The following is a 13816-nucleotide window of genomic DNA, read 5'->3' on the forward strand; positions in this document are numbered from 1 at the left end:
TAATGAAAGGTTCTTTAAGGGCAAGAGCAGAAAATCTCTGTGTATAGGGAGTAGTGAAGGAAAACAGAGACTTAATTAAATAAACATTCACAATTTTTTTTTCAGTCTCTCCTTCCAAATTTCAAGCCCTCCCAGTGATGCATTTAGACAGATGCCTAAGAAGAAAGGCATTCCAATCCTCTGCTGGCTTCTAAAAATCTCAGCTTTATGTTTTATCAGAACAATCTGAAGCTGAGATGCACCTTCATTTTGCCTGAAGGTAACTGCTGAGAAGGGGATTGCAGTAGTACGTACCAACCCTCTGAACCACACATACTGGCTTAATTAAGACAGCTGGGACTCCAGTGGCCATTTATACTATCAGAAGGTAGAGCTGTTCTGCATCGTAGCCACCTTGTTCTCTTCGTAGCATCAATTTCTGGCGCTGAATATTAAGGTATAAACCACTTGACATTAACAGTGAAATCACAAGTTGTCAAAGAATCCCAAAGGACTGAGGATGGACAACACAATTTCTATTTCATAGCTGATTCACACATACGTAAATAAAGACCAATGCAATATTGACACAACACAGCAAATTCACATGTGGCAGTAATCGGCAGGAAAGATATGAAGATTATGGTTTAAGAGGTACAGCATGGAAATGAAAAGCCATGTAAAAGTAAGGCAAGTATAAGTAATCAAGAACAAAGATTATTTCCCCCCAAAAATGCTCATGAAAAGTTATTGGTTAGGAGAGAAACGTAAGTTATGTAAGTACAATAATTAATTCTCAAAGAGAGTTTCGACATCTGCAGATGGAAATTTCTAACACAAGTTTAAGTGTGCACTCAAGTGACCAGATACCTCTTTTACTGTCTGAAACTGTACATTGCTAGCAGATGTCTTTTAAAATCTTATTTTATCTTGATAAGGTATAATATATATGGGGCACTGAGGCATTGAAGATCTTTCTACTGACTTTCTGCACAGATGACCTAACATATTTCTTGCAACCCCAATATCTTCTGTATCTGTTACTTCTCTGTAAATTAAAAAACTCAGTTGACTCAAGCTTTGGCTATTCATATTCATCAATCTATTACCTATGATTTTTTTCTACTTTGTCACTGACCTAAAATATCCAACGATTTTCAGCAGAGTCTTTAAAATCAAAGATCACTTATGAATGAAAAAGGGTTTTATTTTTCTTCGAGAAGAGTTTATTTTGGGTATGAAAAGCATATATACCTCTTAAAAAATTGTAAAAAACTGAAAGCTGTCCAGTTAGAAACAGCAGTTTGAGAGATGTAGTTTGCATTTCTCATATGCTGGTTCTCCCCCATGGATCTGGTAAATCCATGTCCTCAATAACCCAGCACAACCCTGCCTCTGAGGGAGAAAAAACCATTGCAATGCAGGGTCTGAGGAGGGTGCAGCACAGCAAACACAGCCTAGGTTTTTGAGACCAATTTAGATTATAAAGAATGAGACTGAGACTTCAGAATTGCAGTTATCAGAAAGCATCATCATTAAAAAAAGGTACTCCCCCCAAATAAACAAAACAAACAAAAAACCACGAACCAACCATCAACAACAATATCAAAAACACAGACAAAACCAAACCAAATCAAACAAACAAACAAAACCCAAAACAAAACACAAAAAAACCCCATCAAAATTTCTGAAAAAAACCCCCACTTTTCCCCTGAAACATGTCATTTATTTAAAGAAGAAAAAAAAAATTAAAAAAAAAAGGAAGAAGATATTTTCCACCAAAAATCACAGCCAGCACTGGCTGATTTTTCAGTAATCCTATCACCAGACAAATTACGACATTCCTCACTACAGCTTTCCAACCCAGTAATCCTACAAAGAACTGTGCAATCAGAATTTCAAATGCCCTGGGAACTGAGTTAATACCAGATGGTATCCAGCTATATTCATCATTATAATTTCCTAATATTATATTAACATTTACTAGTTTAGTACTTGAATCATCTAGCATGACACTGCTAAAATGTATGTCCTGAACTCAGTATCATGCAGAACAGTTTCCTGTCCCTCTCCTTTCCTGTAATTTCCTTCAAGTTTTTAATAATCTTGATCTTTTAACATTTTATGGCCTTATGAAAATGCAGGCTTCCACATATAATATTATTTTGTCTTTTCAGTTACAATAACAGAATTAGATCAATTTTTAGGTGCTTCTGCCTTTCCCATAGATGTCAGGTTTTTAACAGCATCAAGATGAAAATGTTACTTTTTTTCAGATGAAGTAAACTATGATGCATGGATGGAGCGTGCGTTTTCTGCATGGGAGATCAGAGCTGTCAATCTCCTTACGTTGCTCTTCTTCCCAATACTGCATGAGAAAACATGCTGGAAATCTCCAGTTGCACTACTCTCTCTTCTCCGTGGGCAACTTTATGGCACTTAAGGTAAATACTTTTCATCCAACTTCATATCAAGGGTAATTCATTAAGTTAGACTTGGTTGGAAAGAGTCAAAGTGATAAACTCTTTTTATAGCGCATTCTGTTTTCTCTTAATCGTATCATATGTTTTCAAACTTCTGTGGTGCACATTTTCCTTAGAACAGGTCTACATTTTTTTTTAGCATTAAGCTGTATTTGGAAAGAAAAAGTATTTTTGTCTCCTACCCTTCCAACCTTGTGCCTCCAATGTTTGGATATAATTGATTGAAAGCTTGAAGAGCTGACTTAATCCCTGCTCTCCCAATAAATGAGCCCTTTTCCAAAGCAGAATAAGAATCAGCTCACCCAACAGCATTTTCTTAGCTTTCAAATGACTAGCACGGTATTTTGAACAGTTAAACTGCTTCCTTTTCACTGTGGTATGAAAGAGCTTCTGAATAAATGCTATCTAAGGCACAAATTTATTTCAACTATAACACAGTATCCAACATCTGTAGCACAAGGCATATCCATTTCCATGTACATTACGTTACATTATCATGTACATACATGGTAATTTTTACATATATTCTCTTCCAATAATACCTATTCACTGTCACTAGCAAAGCAACAACACTTAGCATTTTTTTCTTGAAATTATGCTCTTTAGGAGGAGTCCCTCTGAACACACAATACTTGGTGCCCCCTCTTTGCCCTCCCACTTTATTTATTCCAGGCAAGCTAATCTTAAACAGCAACCTACCCAGTCAGTAGAAATGTATTGAATGTATATAACGTTAAGTCACTTCTTCATGTGATTCCTCACTTATCTGCATACCAAGACTATCTGTGTATTTGGATAAACTGTGAGCCACCTCAGTTAGCCCAGTTGGAGCATAATGGTATTTGTATTCTCTTTAGAAACACCATTGTTCCTCCTTTAATTATGCTTCTACCTTTTGCCTTTTTTCATTCCCATAAAACTAAGAGGTGCATAAGTAATACCACTGTGCACAAGACTGGCATGTGAAATAACTGCGGTCTCTGCCAGTCTGATAACCCACAGGTCAGATCCTTCACTGGGCTACATTGCTGTCCTGCTCGGGATGTTAGTTTACTTGGTGGATGACGTGACTCCATAATGCTCTCTAAAAGAAGATGAATAATTTAACCCCACAAAAATGACTTCCAGACTGGACAATACTCCTGTGATAACTCAGTCTGATATCTTACAGATAATTTCACTTGGTGACTCTTAGATCATGGATAAGCAGTACACAGAAGATAGCTTTGAAATCATGCAGCAGTTTCTGAAACATCATTCTCAAATCCACCATTAATTAAAAAGAAAATTGACGAAAGAGCATGACATCAATTTTTTCTCTGAAATGAAGTTATCAATAATGTATTATTTGTTTTAAGAAAATGGATGCAAAAGTACACAGGTAAATGGCTACAGTAATTTACTGTGCTTCCTTATTGCAAAGCAGGCTAAATCTACTTTTTAAGATTTTTTTTTTTCCTGCAAGTGAGCATCTTTCTTATTGTGTCTACTATGCATTAAATGGGGAGTTTGGCTCAATCTCCTACGACACAAGGAAGCAAGCAGTCAGCAGTACATACACCTATATCTTAAGAAGCATTTTGCCGGTTCTGTGTTGACATCATGAGATATGAATGGCAGCATTTTCAGCATGTCCCTGCAACTTAGGAGCCTAACTACTGTTCTCAAAACTGAAGTTGGTAGATAGGTGCTTCAAGATCAAAAGAATTAAATTGCAAGAGTGTCATCTTAGATCAACTGCCACTTGAAAGTGCAACAAGAGCTGGACATTCAATAAACTCCACAGGATCCTACAGCCTCAGTGTTCCCCAAGATCCATGCAAGTCTCTGAGCTTGTAAACTGATGATAGGTCTAAAAATGGCACATTTAGAGTCCAAATTTTTTTAGTAATTCCAGAAAAATATGTCCCAGAAACCACTGGAATACATGACTTAAAACATTTCAGTCTGTAGCCTCATTGGCATGAATAGCACTGTCAATAACTGGGATATGATGTCATATCAGTATTTTACTGCCCTTTTTCATGCAATATATTTTTGGTCTGGTATAAAGAACAAAGAATTTATCAGAGCAAAAAGCAGCATTGTAAAGACAGACCATCTATATTAATAGTGTCAATAGTCAGTGTCTTCTGCATCTTCAATTTCACCTCCAAAAAAATCTGAGATTCTCTACCTATGGGTCAGGCATCATATATATCATGATGGAAGATGACCATCTTTCCTCATTCAAACCCAATCAGGCACTCTCTTGGACAGCACTTAGCCCTGCTCACCATTGTTCTAGATCCCTAAATTCTAACTGGTCAAACATAAATTGTTACACTTTGCTAAAAATTAGAAGAAGAAAAGAAAACTTGGTGGAAGCTGTTTGAAGACTTGCTCTGACAAGGGTAACAAATTCCAGAGCAAGTTCCTGCACCGTAAGTCTGTCCCAGGATTCCCTTGCGTAGCAAGTACCTCCTTCTACAGAGCAAGTTTCTTTCTATTTCTCTCGCTGTCTTAAAAAGCTAGCATAAAAAAAAACCACCTCAAGCACTAATTTGGATGGAGGACAACAGAAAAAACAGCTGGATAACACACTCTATAACACTCATTGATACACAAGACTAAGCTTTCAATCCCTATTCTCCTGCACACCTGGTGAGTAACTTGAAGAGATCAGATAAGAGTAGAGGGGTTAATTAAGAAGTAGAAATTTGTATTATATGCCAGCATGATCCACAGTCCACTGAAATCAATGGAAAGAATCCCTGTAGTTAACTCAAATTAATTAACTCAACTATGACTCTTGAGTGTGGTCTGTGGTAAGTTGGAAATCAGAAACAGAGTTATGTTTTACATCACTTTATGTGAGAGATTAAAAAACCTATATGGTGAGTACATATGAAATACTATTGTCTACATGTTCTTTGCATGCTAGGTTTCAGCTGAAATCCCCCAAGCAATTAATATAAGCCACCATCTTTTGCAAATCAATTAAAAAATACATATACCTCCTTTCTTTAAGAGATGAACACACATTACTAAAAAATTCTCATCAAAGAATGTCTGTACAAACATGACTGAGAAAGGAGAACTTAAATTTTTCACTTGGAAAAATATTTTTTCAATGCACAATTTAAAAATAGCACAGCAGTGTCTAAACATAAAGAAACTGCAAGCTTAAAATGTGCCTTTTCTGCTAATCCAAGAACCCTGATCTGCACGCTAAATTGTTGGAATGATGCTTATAATTCACAATTGAGTGATGAGAACTAATAGCATTGCTCTAGGTCTTGCTCTCAGTGAGAGCTCTCAGGCTGCCCCCACCCCACAGCACAATTGCTTTTGATCACAGTTACTTCCACTGCCCATCCTTTCCCCTTAAAACCTCTAAGTCCTTCCACCCTCAGTGATCAAAACTTTATTCTCCACCAAAAAGATCTCTACTGAAAGAATACAAACTTTACTGTTGCACCCTATGAAATGGTGCATGAAATCAAAATTTCTAGTTCAAAACAGCTCAGAAAACTTCCTTAAGTGTGGGAACTGTTTGGGATTATCCACTGAATATTCCATCCTGTCAGAGACGTGATATGTTCTAGACTGGGGGCAAGCCATGCATGCCCCAACAGTCACAGCCAGCAATTCCGCATCCCCCTTTTTACTCAATGTTAATATTTGTAAATTGGTAAATAGGTTTTCCAAAGTATCAAGCAACAAACAACTTAAGAAGGTTTATCTTTAACCATCCAGAACTCGCAGCTAGAATTAGCTCTCAGGAGGAAGACAGACGATTCAAAGGATGTGGATATTTGCTAAAACCAAAGTGATCAGTTGAAAAGGCACAAATTTCGTTAACTCACCAAAGTGAACAAAGTTCCAATGAAACTGGCTCAGCCCCCTGCACTTTGTCAGGCTGGCTGTTGCAGAAACCAGGATTTTCTCTTTATGTAGCTTTTGAGTGCCTCACTTCCAGGATCAGGAAATTCAAAGTCTTTGGGAGTTTCCAGAGGGCTGTGCAGTTAATAAATGTACTACATCTCTATAAACTTTACATCTATGTCTTTTAAAGGAAATTGTGGAAGCAAGCTTCGTTTTTATATTTTTTTTCCTTTAACAAATACCACACAGTGGGAAAAACACTATGGAAGCTTTACATCCAAATCAATGAGCATTTATTCCCTCCCCAAGGTCATTCTGACAGTTTTATTATCAGTGACACAGGAGCAAATGTTGCAGAAGCAATGTGGCAAAAGGACCTATGTATTATGCTGCTGTGCATGGTCTGAAGCTAAATTACTTTGGATATTGTGCCAGTGATAGTTCTGATAATACATTTTAAGACCAAACACGGGTCATGTCACATCCATGGATTATGTATGGAACTGTCAAAATTTCCAGGAAACCTTCTGCTGCTTTGTGTGCACATCTGTGTGCTGGTAGCCAAGTCTACAATATTATCTATAATTATAAAGTGCCAACAAGTATAAACACAGGAAAGCATTTAGGATTTAGTTTTGCACATGTTGAATAACAACATACATTAACTTCTAGCTGATCGTGACAGACCTTAAAAATATATACACTTTACATCTTGAAAAGTATAAAAAAGGGAAGGCTAAAATAGAAGGGAATGACACAGAGAAATGATGCAAGGTTCCTCCTATCTAACAGTGTATTTCCAATGAAAAACACCACGAGGGCTTGACAGAATTTTCTTACTGCAGACCACAAAATGCTTCACTATTGCTTTCCAGCCATAGTCTGGTAATTTCTTCTGTGGATGATATGTTCTGCTGTCTCAATTGTACCTATACACACATATACACGTGCACACACACAGTGCTTGGGCTTGAAAATGCACCAACCCCAAGCAAAAAAGGTTTCTTTTGAGAGGCATGCCCAAATTAGATGGAAATATATCCAAGAGCTCTAGAAGCAACTTTATGGGGAGACATGCTGCTGAAATTGAGCTGGGTTTATTTCTGCTGTTAAAGGTAGTAGGGGCTGTTTTGCTCCTCTCAGCAAGTAGCAAGGATATCTGAGTTACTGAGGGGAAATCCTGCTTTGGGAACAACTGAAAAATACTGAGATTTTCTCCCAGCTCTTGCCTCTGTAAAACTTTTTCTGCTCACCACTTTCTCCAAAGAACTTTGTTACGTTACTCCAGCTGTGCTCTAGTGCAAATAAGGGCAGGAAGCAAGTAAGAAGGTGTTTTTAGCACACAGAAAAACATAAGCTTTGACAACTCTTGTCTTGAAAAACAATAGTTCCCTTCCTTTGCAAATTAATTTTAATAATTATGGCTAGTTTGCTCTGAGTTGAGTAGTTTTGCATGAATACACACAATTAAATTAATATGCAAATGTTGCCATTCCTCTGAGAATACTGAAGCATTCTTTACAGCCTGTGAGACAAGGAGACGGAAAAGAAAAAAATAGCAGCCCCCAAAAGAGTCTTGTTTAGGAGGGTGGGACGTCTTTTCTTTGGCTAAGCCACTGAAAGGGGATTCAAGCTTGACTGAAACAATGCTTGTTGATGAAGCAGAAATAAAGGAGGAAGAGGAGCCTTTGGAGATAAAGGAAAGAGGAAAAGACTGGAGCATCCCAAGTTGTTAAAAACTGACCTCAGCAAGTCTAAATTTTCACAAAGGTGGCATTTACTGTGTCAGGCCTCACAAAGGTTCCCATTCTTTCCTTGCCTGTTGGGACCCCTTCTTTCTCCATCCATGTTTGAGCAAGGGTCTCAGACAATTAGCACAGATTGTGGCCCTTCACCCTTTGGCTGTCAATCACCTTCCTAAGCAGATGGCAGCAGAACAAGAAAAGATGGTTTCCAAGAGGCTTTACCCTTCAGCTCATATCTATGTGCCTGGGGCCCCTGGGAATGGTGGCCTGGCTGGGAGGATGTCAGACTCCCTGACAGAAGACACCTCTGCTAACAGGGGCAGTGCTGCATCCAGGAAGGCCTCTTTGTACAGCTGGAGCATGAGAGTGGGAGCATGGACAGGCTTCCCAGGAGCCTCTGTCCTCAGCCACAAAAGACCCTCTGGAAGCTGAGAGGCCAGAACAACTCAACAGTCGCTAAAAGTTATTATGGAAAAAGCAACCCTTTCACTTGGGCCCCTGTTTGCTGGCTTTGTAGGCCTGGACAAAAACAACTGCTATCCAGACAGCAGCTATATCACAGGAGAGAGTGCATGTGTGACATAAAGATAGATTAGAAAAGACTGGGAACATGGAGGCAAATAGATATAGATTTGGAACACCAGGGAGGGGAGGGAAAGAGATGGGACACAAATGTGCTCCTGCTGCTGTTCTCAGCACAGTGCCTTTCTCTAACCTCTTGTACCACATTTAAGGGAATGAAGACCACTGGCTATGCTGCAGTGGGAATGGGTGTGAAGCAAGGCAAGGGGACCAGGAGGAAGGACACAACTCCTGCTTCCTCTCCCATCAGCTTATCCCAGCCTGGCAGCAAAAGAGAGGGGAGGATTGTGGGATGTTCAAAAATGCATGAGCAGCAGTGCAAATACAGCTTGGTAGGCAGGAAAGCGCTCAATCCTTGTCGGAACAGCAATGGAAAAGCAAGGGAGAAGGAAGAAAAGCCTATTTTGAGGTAGTACGAGCCAATGTAAGTCTGAGATCAAGTGGGAAGGGCATGGCTCTTACCTGAAACTATAAACCCTCTACAGATGACGGTTCAGCAGGTCCTGAAGGATAATTAGGGTACTTCTGCTCACCTCTCTTGGCCATGAAGGGAAACAAAGGGGATGGAAAGCCCTCATATTCAATTGCCTGGTGTTTTCTCCTTACATCCTTGACTTGTATGAGGTTTGGGAGAGCAGTGGTCTGAAACAAGCACATGCATGTGACAAGAGAGAGAAAGCGGGGCAATGTGCCCTTTGCCCACACAGCACAGCTGAGGCAGTGTGACAAAACAAGGATGACATGCAGGGGTAATCGCCACTCCCAAGGAGCCATGACATTTAGCACGTTGTCACTTTTTTTTCTTTATTTACTTTTTACACTGTCCTTTCAGGCATGAAAGTGCTGTGAAGGAAAGGAACTCAAATTCATCCAGAAGAATCTGACAGTCTAGGTTATTAGTTACAGAAACAAGTATTTTGCTAGACATTGTATCCACTTCTTAAAATCTCATAAACATAAATTCAGGGAGAGGATGCAATTTACTAATACCCTCTTCTTTTGTTAATGTGAGCACCCCGTCCCTCCTTCTGAGGAGTCCAATGCACCTGAGAATGAACATAAAAAGTTCCCATCTCCTCTCAGAATCCTACTTGGTTAAAACCTACTTGAGATTTTAATAAAAAGGACCCAATTTGTGTTTTATTTACCTTCTGGTTTTAAGTCTTTAAAAAACAAATTAGTATGCAGCTTTGCTGGCAAAAAAAATAAATAAATAATTACATAAATCAATCAACAAATAAAGTAAATAAAAATAAACAAATAAATTACTTTAATTAAAAACAAGAACAAAAACGCAAATCAAACCAAAACAAAAAAAAACCCCAAAACTGACACTTCCACAGTCCCCATCTCCCAAGAGTTGGCATAGTAAGGAGTGCACCAGACTGTGCCATGCTCTGAGAAACAATAGCAAAATTATTAAGATGTTGTTGCCTTTCTGCTGTTATTACTGCATTCTACCTTTACCTTTCCTTGCCCTGCACACACTGTCTGCTAGTAACTACCAGGAAAACAGGAAAAGGGTATTATTATTTGTAGCCACAGACTAAGGCTGCAGCAGGTACCAATTGAAAAGGTAAAGACAGTCTATGCACTAGAAGGATCAGTACCAAAGAAGAGGATCCTGCAGAAACAGTGAAATCATTGCTCGGCCTCGGGGGTCTAGCTTTCGATGGCAGAGGTGATGCCCTTGATTTTAATCTCCTTGAGGAGCACAAAGGGAAGAAGGATTTATGACACAAATAAAGAAATTACTATGAATAAAATGTCTCTCTGAGCTACAGTGAAAAATGCCTGGCCCAGAGTTTTATTGTGTTTTTGTTAACCTCCTCACACAAGGCAATGGGAAGGAAAAGGAGAAGCCTCAGCCAACACCTACATACAGGCAGCAGCAGGCAAATACAGGCCACAGACTTGAGCTTGGTTCTCATTTTGAGTGGGCTTTGGAGTCCCAAAGGGATCTGCAGGCACAGACACAATTTTTTTTAATATGAATGTGCAGGTACTAACAATATTACTTCATAAGCACTGAGGTCCCTGCTGCCCAAACCCAAATATTCCACCAAACCACTAAGACTGAAGTAAATTGCTGGGAAATACACTATTTTCTTCCTCTTCTCAAAGTCCAGTTTCTGGGGACCTTTTGGCCAAGAGCTGAAAAACAAGAATCTAATTTAAGTATAACCCCCTTTCTTGAGGCAGAACTGCTTGGGGATGCAACGGAGGTGCAACTCTCAGAGGTGCTCTGTCTTTTCACACAAACAAACAGGTAAAACACAAGGTATGGTCTAGGCTCTGCTCCCTGATCGTATACCAGAGATAGTAACGCACTACTTCATGTGTTTACAGTTAGCCACAAGCTTAAGTGCTCAGTGAACTAAGGCAGGAACTCCTGCTATTATTTAAATATGTTTTAAACATATTTCAGCCCTTTGCTTGCTTTTATGATCATTGTCTGTTTTTCACTGGATACCCTCTAATTTTACACGGCTGTGTCTGTACATCGATCACCTGCTGAGGAGCAGTTAATCCATTTGAGAAGCTTTAGACCTTTGTAATTCAGCCTGTTACTGAGCAGCATTTAGTTTTCTGCTCTGAAAATGTGAATATCTTAGAAATTAAAAGCTGTGACTTGAGTCAGGTGATTTCACAGAGAAATAAACCCTGTAATAATAGACAAACTGATATATTCCTAGAATGACTTTCTAAAAGCAAATGTTTCCTGTGAGGGCACTGGTTACAGTCTGTAGTGGATAAAAGCATATTACTATTACACAAAGCTGTGACTACTTATGAGAAAACTCAAAGAGCAGGTGAGGATTAAGTCAATTAATTCAGAACTGTTTGCATCTATACAAGCTCCAGGTACTGAAATCTTGACTTCACACCGGCCTGGGGAGGCTGCTCATTCACCTTTATGAATGAAATGAGCAGCGAGACAGTGATAAAATGAGAGAGGACAGACGGGTAAAGCATACCCATAGCTGTGCAGCATAGCAAAGAATGTAATAAAAATACTATGCAGAGAATAATCAAGTTAGGTTAATTCAGCAACGTGGGACATTTAGACTTGAATTTTCAGAAGCCTGGGGGATTTAAACACAAAGCTTCTACTGTGTCTGAATGGGAAGTGGGATCTGCTTCTCAGTCTTCCGGATTTCTTACAAAACCATGTCTTTTTGCAACAGGTAGAGGTACCAAAAAGACAGCTACACTTTAGATGTATCAGGATCTCTATATACTCATTGTCTGACACTCAGAAAATGGAAAGTGCCAAAAAACTCATAATACTTCTAAGAAGAGATGGAGTCACTGTGCTTGGGATCTTGCATGGCAAAGGATACAAACACAAAACGGTACAGAAACACTAAAAGCATTGTACGGTCTTGGTCAACATGCGTAAAACTAATGACTAGAAAAAGGAAGAAAAATTTGCTCTTGCTTTTCCTTGTCAATTGTTGGCCTCAGCTGCACCAAATCAGGTATCAGCCAGCTTCCAGGCCTCTCACAGCCAGCCCAATAGCTTGGCCAGGCTTCTACCTGCATGGTTTCTTCCCCAGGCAGCAAAGATATTTGGGCAGAGATAGCACAGAGCAGGGCCAGGCAAGAAAGCAGTAGGGCTGCATCCGGCAGTAACAAACCCAGCTCAGTGTCAGTTCCTCAAGGAGCAACATCAAGGAGGGTGATGCTGAAGGTCTGCTCTGACACAACTTCACCTCTCTCATTTGGACGAAGATGCAGATCCCCAAGCAAGTCCCAAGATACATGCTATTGTCTGTAATCACCACCGAAGTTTCAAGGCTAAGGCAACATTGCCTGCATTAGCTGTCCTGACATGTGCGTCTTACTTCATTTGGCTTTTCCCCAGCTCTCTATCACCATCACCTAAAATAAACTGCACTTAGAGCCTTCCTGAGATGAGGACACACTGTGTAGGTCCTGAACAAACAGTCCTGAGCAACCTTATTTCACGCCAGAAGGAAAGACAGAAGGCAGTCTCGGTCTGCACCCGTGGTGACTGACTAGGAACAGTGCACTAGGAACAGTGCACTTATGGCAAAGGATTTCAACCCTATTTGAAGAGCAATGCTGTTTTAATGCACTAAAGAAAGTGCATTAAACCTTGGGTTGCCCCCAAGGTCAGCATAGGGAAGATAAGAGCTGTGATATCACTGTGACTTAGGTAAGAAAGGTATATTTGTATTTTTATAATAGAGGAATGTTGTTGTTTTAATCAACAGTCAAGGACAACCAACACAAACACTGACATTTCAGGTTAGTTTTTTTCTTCACAATATACAAATTTAAAAACAATTGTTGGAATTAAAAATATTCAGTGACAACTGTGTAGAAATCATGCAAATCTTTCATGAGCAGCAGGGAGCAAAAAATTGCTAAATCATGGGAAGTCCTATTTGAACACGTGTTTTGGCAATTTTATATGAAACAAATACAGCTCTGCTGTTCTGCAGTACGAACTATTGCTTGTTACAGAAAGACTGCCCTTTTCAAAGCAATCTTGAACTTCCCATCTCAGACACACGAAAAGCAAGCCAACTTGAGATGTACCTTAAAACATATATCTGATTGCAACTTCAACCAGTGCTATAACAATAAAATCATGGTCCTCAAAAGACACACATAATATGCTCAAAAAGACCTAGATCAGGCTCTGCTTTCCAACCTCTTCCTGAGGGATCCATAGATGTCCAGCCCTGGACACATAGCTCCAGGGCTGCCCTCCCGATAAGAAACCTAGATCTTGTCATTTCTGCCCTTTCCTCAACAAGTCACTCCAGCAGCATCCACGAGGAGGAGCCAGCAGGGTCTGCCCTGCTGCCTAAGCACTCACAGTACCTAGAACTCTTCCAAACAAAAGTAAATCCTGTCTGGTCGAGCTGAGAACATAATGGACCAGTAAAAGATAGAAATCCTGCTCTCTTCAACACAGAGCAAGCCCCAGGTGAGATTCTCATGAGATATGTTCTCCCCAGAAAACCTTTGGTCATTTATGTCCAATCTCAATGCACTTGATTGATCTCTCAAGCTTCAAGACTGATTCACAGCTGGAGAAACTCTCAGCTCCTCCCTAAAGCCTGAGACCAGCTGAGTCCCTCCCATGTACCCCACAATGCATCCTGCCAAGGCTATGGCAGGATT

This window comes from Pipra filicauda, unplaced genomic scaffold, assembly GCF_003945595.2.
Source record: "Pipra filicauda isolate LSUMZ 115617 unplaced genomic scaffold, ASM394559v2 scaffold17_size4572894_pilon, whole genome shotgun sequence".
NCBI lineage: Eukaryota > Metazoa > Chordata > Aves > Passeriformes > Pipridae > Pipra > Pipra filicauda.